An 8,686-nucleotide genomic window follows, 5' to 3' on the forward strand; every position below is an offset into this window, starting at 1 on the left:
ATTTAGTAGAGACAATAATTGGGAAGGGACAATTATAACAGAAAGTTCAACTGTCCAATTACTACTTTGTTTTCCTCTGAAAAAAGAGAATGATTTAGAAGTGTAGAGAATGGAAAAATATTGGCAAAAATTAGAAAAAATACCTAATTGTCTTTCATGGATTCATCTCTTGTTCCAGATGAACTATATCCATAGGTGCTGAAAAGAATGGTAGAAGGATTTGTGGAGTCATTGTCAATATTTTTTGAAAGGGAAGCATGATGTGATTGGAGAAGGGCAAAATACAAATAAAAATGCCAACTTTCTATAGTCTAGCTTCTGACCTCATCCTTCATCTTAGATTGCTTTTTTCAAAGTTTCGTCCTCAAGTGCCAAATCTAGTGACCTTTTCCTCAATACACATCCGTCTTGCCCTTTCTATATGCTTTGACAACTCTCTTCTCTTTGGTATTTTCTTCTCTCTAGGTTTCAGACTTTACTCTATCCTGGTTCTCCTCCTAACCATCTGACTACTTTGTCAAATATACTTATCTAACCCTTTCTCCTCTACTTCCCTTAGACTAATAAGCCCAGCTATATATTAGCAATCTCAAACTGAACATCCTATACACACATATCTTAAATTTTGACTATCCAAAACTGAATTCATTAGTTTTTCCTTCCAACTCTCTTCTTTTTGAATGGTCCTTTATTGATGAGGGCATCACTTTTTTCCCTAGTCACTTGGGATTTCAATCTGGGTATCATTCTCGATGCTTTACTCTCTCACCCTGTCCCCATCAATCTAAAGCTTAGGCCTATTAAGTTCACCTTTGTAACATTTTTCATATATGTGTTTTTCTTTACTCTGACACTCTCATCACATTACTCTTGGTCCACATCAGTGGCCTGCTGGCTGGTCTCCTTGTCTCAAGTCTCATCCCCATTATAGTCCATTCTCCACTCATCTTTCAAAATGATTTTTCTTGTAGCACAGGTTTGATTATGTGTTCCTTCCCTCCCTCCCATTCCAATAAATAAACTCCAATGGTTCACTAGTACCTCCAGAATCAAATGGAAATTCCTATTTGTCATTCAAAGACATTCATAACCTGGTCCCTCTTAAGTTTTACCCACATTCATGTAGTCTCTGATCCAGCAACACTGGCCTCCTTTCTGTTCTTTGTTAGAGACTCTTCACCTTCTGAACTCTAAGAATTTTCTTTTTTGTCTTCTGTGTCTGGAATGCTCTCCCTCTTCATTTCCATCTCCTGACTTCATTATAAAATCTCATCTTCTTCAAGAAGATTCCCGTAAAATTTACAATTCCTAATAAAACTAATCTCTGTCCTTTGATGATAATCTCTAATTTATTCTTTATTCATGTAATTTATACATATTTTTATTTCTTTCATAAGCCCAAGCTTATTGAAAACAAGTCTTTTGTTCTTTTTGGAATCAGCATCATTTAACACTGTGCTTAATAAATGCTTGTTGACTCTGCCATGATTCTCTCCCTACTGCTTTCCTATACCTCATCCCAATCAATAAAAAAAAAAGAAACTGAATAGTTTTCAAGTTATGGGCCAGTTACAGCTCAATTTCCATCATTTTACTAGAATGTATGATGATTATAAAATTGAAAATTGTTAATTGTCTTTTTTATTATCAACTTAAACTTCAACAAACATCTCAATATATGAAGAACAAAGATGGGATTTGTATGTGAAACTGAGAGCTTTAGTAGCAAATATTTTAGGGTATATTGCATTGAATAAGATGGTAACAGACTTTTATATTTATTTTTTATCCCCTTCTAAATTTTGTTTTATTTGGTGTATATTTTACTGTTATATTCATACTTCTTTCTTTTTTCTATTTAAATTTAAATTTCAATCAAATTGGGATGTCAATCAAAAAAAAGAAGATTGCATGTGATAATGAGTTCAATTAGGTATAGGTTTTTGTGTATTTTACATTTAATAATATAGTGACAGATTTGTTCTTTTTAAAAATATCATTACCTGAACTTTATTTTGCTCAGTGTATATTTTAGATGTTTTATTGGTCTTTTCTTTATTCTTTCTCCTTTCTTTTGTCTCTCTCACTTCCCAGTCATTTCCCCTTAACTTTCAGTAGAATCCCAGTCTTATTAAACATATTCATAGTCAAGAAAAAGAAATTAGCATCCTGATCATGTCTAAAAATATGTCTCATTTTATAAATCTATTATATTACTTTCTCTGTCAAAAGAATATAGATGTTTTATTCAAGAAATCATAAAGGAAAATGGTTCAGATATCTCAGAACTCAAAGACAAAACAGAAATGGAAAGAATACACCAATCATCTTCTGAAGAGGATACCAAAATGAAAATGTCAAGAATCTCATAGCCAAATTTCAAAGCCCCTAGACAAAGGAGAAAGCATATCAAATACCTAGAAATAAAAATATCAAATACCATAGAGCTACAGTTAGGGTCACATAGGATTTAACAGTACAATGATAAAGATGCAGAGAACTTGGAATATGATATTTCTGAGGACAATGAAGCTAGGATTACCACCATGAATAGTTTATCCAGCAAAACTGAATATGATTGTATGGGGAAAAGTTGACATTTAATGAAATAAAGGAGTTTCAAAAATTTCTGAAGAAAAGGTCATGGTTGAATAAAAAACTTAACACTCAACCACAAGACCTGAGAGAAACAGAAAAGTAAACATTAAAATCAGAAATCACAAGAAACTTTATATTGCTAAGTATGAAAATGATAGTATGTGTAAAATCACTGATGTTGGAACAAATGAGATTAAGAACCAGAAATTTAAGGAACCAAAGAGGATTTATTGAGTTCTTCAGCAAGGGAGTCCTTATATAGTTAGAGAATCCCTAAGGGAGCAAAAGGATAAAACTTATATAAATAAGTTTCCATTTAGGTATTTGGTGAATTGGGTGTAGAGCATCTCTCACTTGGGCAGGATTCATTACTGGGGTCTTCTAGGGTAGAAATAGGCAGTGAGTTATTCCTTTATTGAACAAGATCTTAGTAAAAGGAAAAAAATTTTCTTCTGGTTAGTTCTTTTGTAACCCTGACCTAATGGATAGAACTGTCTTTGCTGTTTTTCTAAAATTTTATTAATTTCCTTAATTTTTTCTTATTTATATTAAGTTTATCTAGTTCTGGTAGGAGTAAACTGAGGGCTCTCACTAGTATGGTTTTGTTATCTATTTCCTCTTTTAACTCATTTTACTTTTCCTTTAGGAATTTGGATGTTATACCATTCTATATACATACATATACATACATACATACATACATATATATACATATATATATTCAGTATTTTATTGCCTATGGTATATATATATATATATATATATATATATATATATATATATATATATATTTATTTATTTATTTATTTGCAAGGCAATAGGGTTAAGTGACTTAACCAAGATCCCACAGCTAGGTAATTATTAAGTGTCTGAGGTTGAATTTGAACTCAGGTCCTCCTGACTCCAGGGCCATTGCTCTATCCACTGCTCCACCAAGCTGCCCCTTGTCTAAGGTATCTTTTGGAAAAATTGTTCCCCTGATTCTCTCAATTAGGTCTGCTTTTGTTTTTGCTTTGACTAACATTATAATTATTACTCCTGTGTTTTTTGCTTCAATTGAAGCATAAATAGATTGTGCTTCAGTCTTTTATTTTAACTCTCTATATATCCATTTATCAAGCAAAATGAGGGGCTGTAATACAAAAAGGGTAACAAACAAGATAGGAGAACTACAACTAGAACTGAGTTAATTTAGTTTTCTCTATTACTTGCAATATATTTTATCATCATTAAAGGAGTCTACTTAGAATATAGATGTGAATCTATTATATTGACATGTTCTTAAAAAATGAAAGGGTAAGAAAGAATGGTGTAGTGGAAGAAGGGGGAAGAGAGAGAAAGAATGGTGAAAATAGATGCTCAAGATAAGTTTTTGTAATGAGATGAAAATGCGGTAAGTGGGTAATATTTGATCTCACATTTGAACTAATTAAAAGAGAGAAGAATATATACAAATATTCAATAGAACAAGTAAGTAGGATGGTTTAAACTAAGAAAAAAGGAGGAATATAAAAGAGGAAGGTCAAATTAGGGAATTCAGTCAGAAGTAAAACAGACGAGGAGGTATAGGGAAAGAGAGAGAGAGAGAGAGAGAGAGAGAGAGAGAGAGAGAGAGAGAGAGAGAGAGAGAGAGAGAAACCAGAGACAGACTGATAATGACAGAGACAGAAAGAGACAGAGAGACAGTGATAAAGAGACAGACAGAAAGGCAGAAATAAATAAGAGAATAGAGAGGAGAAAATAGTAATTACAACTGAAAATGTGAATGGGATGAATTAATTCACAAAACAGGAGCAGACAATGGAATGAATTAAAAACAAGACTCCAACACTATATTGTTTATGAGGCACACTTGAAACATAAGACACACAGTTAAAATAAGGTGGTAAAGCAGAATCTGTATACATTTCAAATGATGTAAAAAAAGAGAAGAGTAAGAATCATGATCTCAGTCAAAACAAAAGCAAAAATAGACATAATTTAAAGAGAGAGTCAGAATAACTAAATTTAGCTAAGAGATACCATAGATGCTGAAGCAAAATCATATTGAACACATATGAATCAAATAGTAGATATTCAGATTCTTAAAGGAGAAGTTAAGTGAGTTACAGGAGGAAATTGTAAAACTATACTAATGCGAGACCTCAATTTACTCTTCCCAGAACTAGATAAACTTAATAAAAATAAATAGGTAAAAATTAAGGAGATTTGTAGACTTTTACAAAAAGTTAAATAAGATAGACCTCTGGAAAAATTGCATAAAAATAGAAGGAGCATATTTTTGTACAAAGTACCTTCACAAAATTTATTAGGGTATAAAAATCCTTACAATAAATGTAGAAAAGTAGAAATATTAAATATACCATTTTCAGACCATATTGCAATAAAAAAATCATTAAAAGGGCATTGGAAGCATAGATTTAACATTAATTAGAAAGAAACAATCTGATCCTAAAGAATGAGTCAAAGAACAAATCATAAAAGCAATAATTTCATCAAAAATTGCAACAATGAGAAAATAGGCCAAAAATTTGTTGGAAAGCTAAAGCAGCATTTAGGGAAAAGACATATCTTAATTGTTTACTCCAATAAAAGAAAAAAAGCAAATCAATGAATTGGACATCTAACGAAAAAAAAATCTACTAGAAAAGAACAAATTAAAAATTTCAAATTAAATACTAAAAAGAAATTCTGAAAATCAAATGATATATTAATATTAAAGAATTGAACTAAGAAATAAAACTTGACATGAATGCAATGAAGATGATATTAAAAGATTAGGAGCTATTTTGTCCAATTATGTGCCAGAAAAACTGACAATGTAAATGAAATGAATGAATATATAAAATATGTAGATTATCTCATTAACAAGAGAAGAACTAGAATATCCCTTTCTTAAAAAAAAAAAGAAAATTGACCAAGTCATACATGAATTCCTTCAGAAAATTTTCCTCAGGATCAGATGGATTTATACAAGATAATACTAAGCATTTAAAGAATAATTATTTCTAATACTCTATGAACTTTTTAAAAAAAATAGGTAAAGAAATCCTATCAAATTCCTTCTATGACACAAATGTGGTTTTTATATTTAAACCAGAACAAAAACAGAGAAGCAAACTAATTACCCTCCTTGAATATGCAAAAATTCAAATATAATACTATAAGCAAGGAAACTATAGCAATATATCACAAAAATCATACTCTATAATGGGTTTGGAATTATACCAAGAATGTAAAGCTAGTTTAAATATTAGGAAAACTATCAACATAACTGATAACAGAAACAACAAAAATCTTATGATTATATCAATAGATGCAGAAAAAAAACCTTTTGACAAAATGCACCCATTTCTATTAAAAGGACTGGAAAGAATAGGGAAAATATGGAGATTTTGTTAGAGTGTTGTAGTTCAGTCATTTCGGTTGTCTTCAACTTTTTGTGACCTCAATTGAGGTTTTCTTGGCAAAGATACTTGTAGTGGTTTTTCATTTCCTTCTCCTTATTTTATAAAAGAGGGATTGAGGAAAACAGGGTTACACAGCTAGGAAACAGGAAGATGAGTCTTCTGGACTCCAGATCTCATGGAAAATGATTTTGTATAGCTTTATTGGTACTCATTCTACATGAGATGTCAAGTAAGATGACTATACTTTTTTGCCTTCTCCCACTTTTCTGAAGTGTTATATACTGTTCTAGTTATTTCACTTTAATAATGGCAGTGGTAATAGGACAATCAAGATGATGAACGGTCTTGTATGCATACCATAGATGAACTTTAACAATGATAATTGGTTGAAATAACAGTGATATTTAACTTGGAGAAAACTCAAGATGTAGAGGGGAGACATGATCATTTTCTTCATGTATCTGAGGGACTATAAGGTAGAAGTAACGATTAGGCTTACGCTACTTGATCCCTGAGAGAAGAACAAGGATCAATGGGTAGAAGTTCACATATGTAAATTTAGACTTGTACCATTTCCTTAAAGTAGAATAGGTTACCTTTCAAGAGATTGGATTCCCTTTCAATGTAAAACCTTTAGGAAAAAAAGTTAAATCTTTTACTGGTAATTTTTTAGGTCTTTGGAATGGTGAAGTCATTTCTACCTCTTATGTTGTATGCTTCTGTGTTAGAAGCCTTGGTTCACATCCCTACTTTGTTGTTTAGTGACCTGGAGCAAATTAAGCTTTCCATTTTTAGTGGAAATATATTCATATTGGCAATTTATAGAACTTTTGTGAGGCAAGTACTATTTTAGCTATTATTTTTTCCTCAGGACATTAAATGGGACATGAAAGGAAGCATTTAAAATAATATTGAACTTAAAATACTTTCCTAATGTTGCATATTTTATGATGTGGCACAAGGAAAACTAAATTATCTTGTTCCAATAAAGACATCTTTATAGTATGGCAATATTCAGGATATGAAAAAGAAGAAATAAAAACAATCCATCAATGAGTTTACACATTAAACAAGATAGTATTCTAGTCATTTCAGGAGACATTAAAAAGGACATAATTCCATCCTACAAGGAATTATTGATGTGGGAAGCCAAAGCATAAGTACAAGCAAAGTTAATTAACATTTCAAAACTTATCTTGTTTGGATAATACAAAAGTTGTCACAAAGTAATGATTAACTGTTGAACAAGTGATATAGCTAGGAAATATGACATCATAGATTTGGAGCTCTAAGATGCCTTTAAAAGAGTCCTAATTTCATCCTACCAGGAGTCATAAATATAGTATGACCAAGTCTGTGTAATGAAAACAAATGAAGGATAGCACAAATTTCCAACTCACCCTTCCCAAAACATTCTCTTTGACCAGAATTATCCTAGAAAATGAACAACTCTGCTTTTGTTTGGCCCCATAGATTGACAGTGCAATAGTATTGTTTACTCTGGTTGGTGGCAAGATAATCCATAAAATAATGAAGTTTCATTGTCAGTGACAGTAGTTTAAGGCATTTGTTGCCAGAAGATAAAATATAATATGATAATTCAATGTGTGTATAGAGAATAACAAAAAATATGAGTCAGAGATTTAAAATCTACCCCTCTGGCAATGAGAAAAATTTCCAGTGAGGTGGTCTGTGTTGTAGAATGACAGTCTCATTATCCAAAGTCAGTCTTTTTTATTTGTATAATTTAGGACTAGCATTCAAAATTTAAATGTACACATGGGCTTTTATGTTATGTTTCCTTCAGGGTAAAAATAAGATTGAATATTTCTCTTTTGTTAAAACTGTGTCAAGATGGTAAATCTACTATAGGGAAAGAGGCCCATTATAAGAAAAGAAACAACAGCTTTGAGTGGCAGAATGATAATTCTTGTAGAAGAGTTATGTGCAAAAGGAGGTTGTGGCTAACCTATTTGTAAGACTTATTATTAAAAATTTTAATAATAATTAGAGTATGGATAATAATATTTTTCCTAGGCAACTTAAAAAAGAAATTTAATACACAATTATTCAGGCCAGATCCTTTGCTTAGAGTCACTAATACAAAAAAGAAATTGTTCCTGCCATGAGAATAACTTACATTCTTTAGGAGGAGTTTACAATCTACTGGAATAATCAGAAACAAATATTTTCCAACATAATCTCTAATTGTAAAATGATGTCTATTGTAAGAAATTCAGGTCAAATAAAAAAAACATCAACTGGATTTTCTTGTATGAATTAAAGTTATATGTCATCCTAGTTCCTCACTATGAAGTCTCACTTTGAAGTAATTTATCTAACTGCAATTAAGATCAAAGATAAAGCTATCTTATTTCATAATTCACAAAACATTGTGAACAGACTACAAAATTTAAATCCTTAGGGAAGACATCTAAATCTATTAAATAATAATCTATTAAATCTGTTAAATTGTAAACTCCTTGACCATAGGGACTTCCTTTTGTCTCTTTTTTTGTATGTCCAGTGCTTAGAACAGTGTTTGGTTCATAGCAGGTGCTTAATAGACGCTGCTAGGTGGCACAGTGGATAGAGCTCTGGCTTTGGATTTAGGAGGACAGGAGTTTGAATCTGGTCTCAGAAACTTGCCACCTACTATGTGACCTTGGTCAAGTCAC

This window comes from Macrotis lagotis, chromosome X (genome assembly GCF_037893015.1).
Source record: "Macrotis lagotis isolate mMagLag1 chromosome X, bilby.v1.9.chrom.fasta, whole genome shotgun sequence".
Taxonomy (NCBI): domain Eukaryota; kingdom Metazoa; phylum Chordata; class Mammalia; order Peramelemorphia; family Peramelidae; genus Macrotis; species Macrotis lagotis.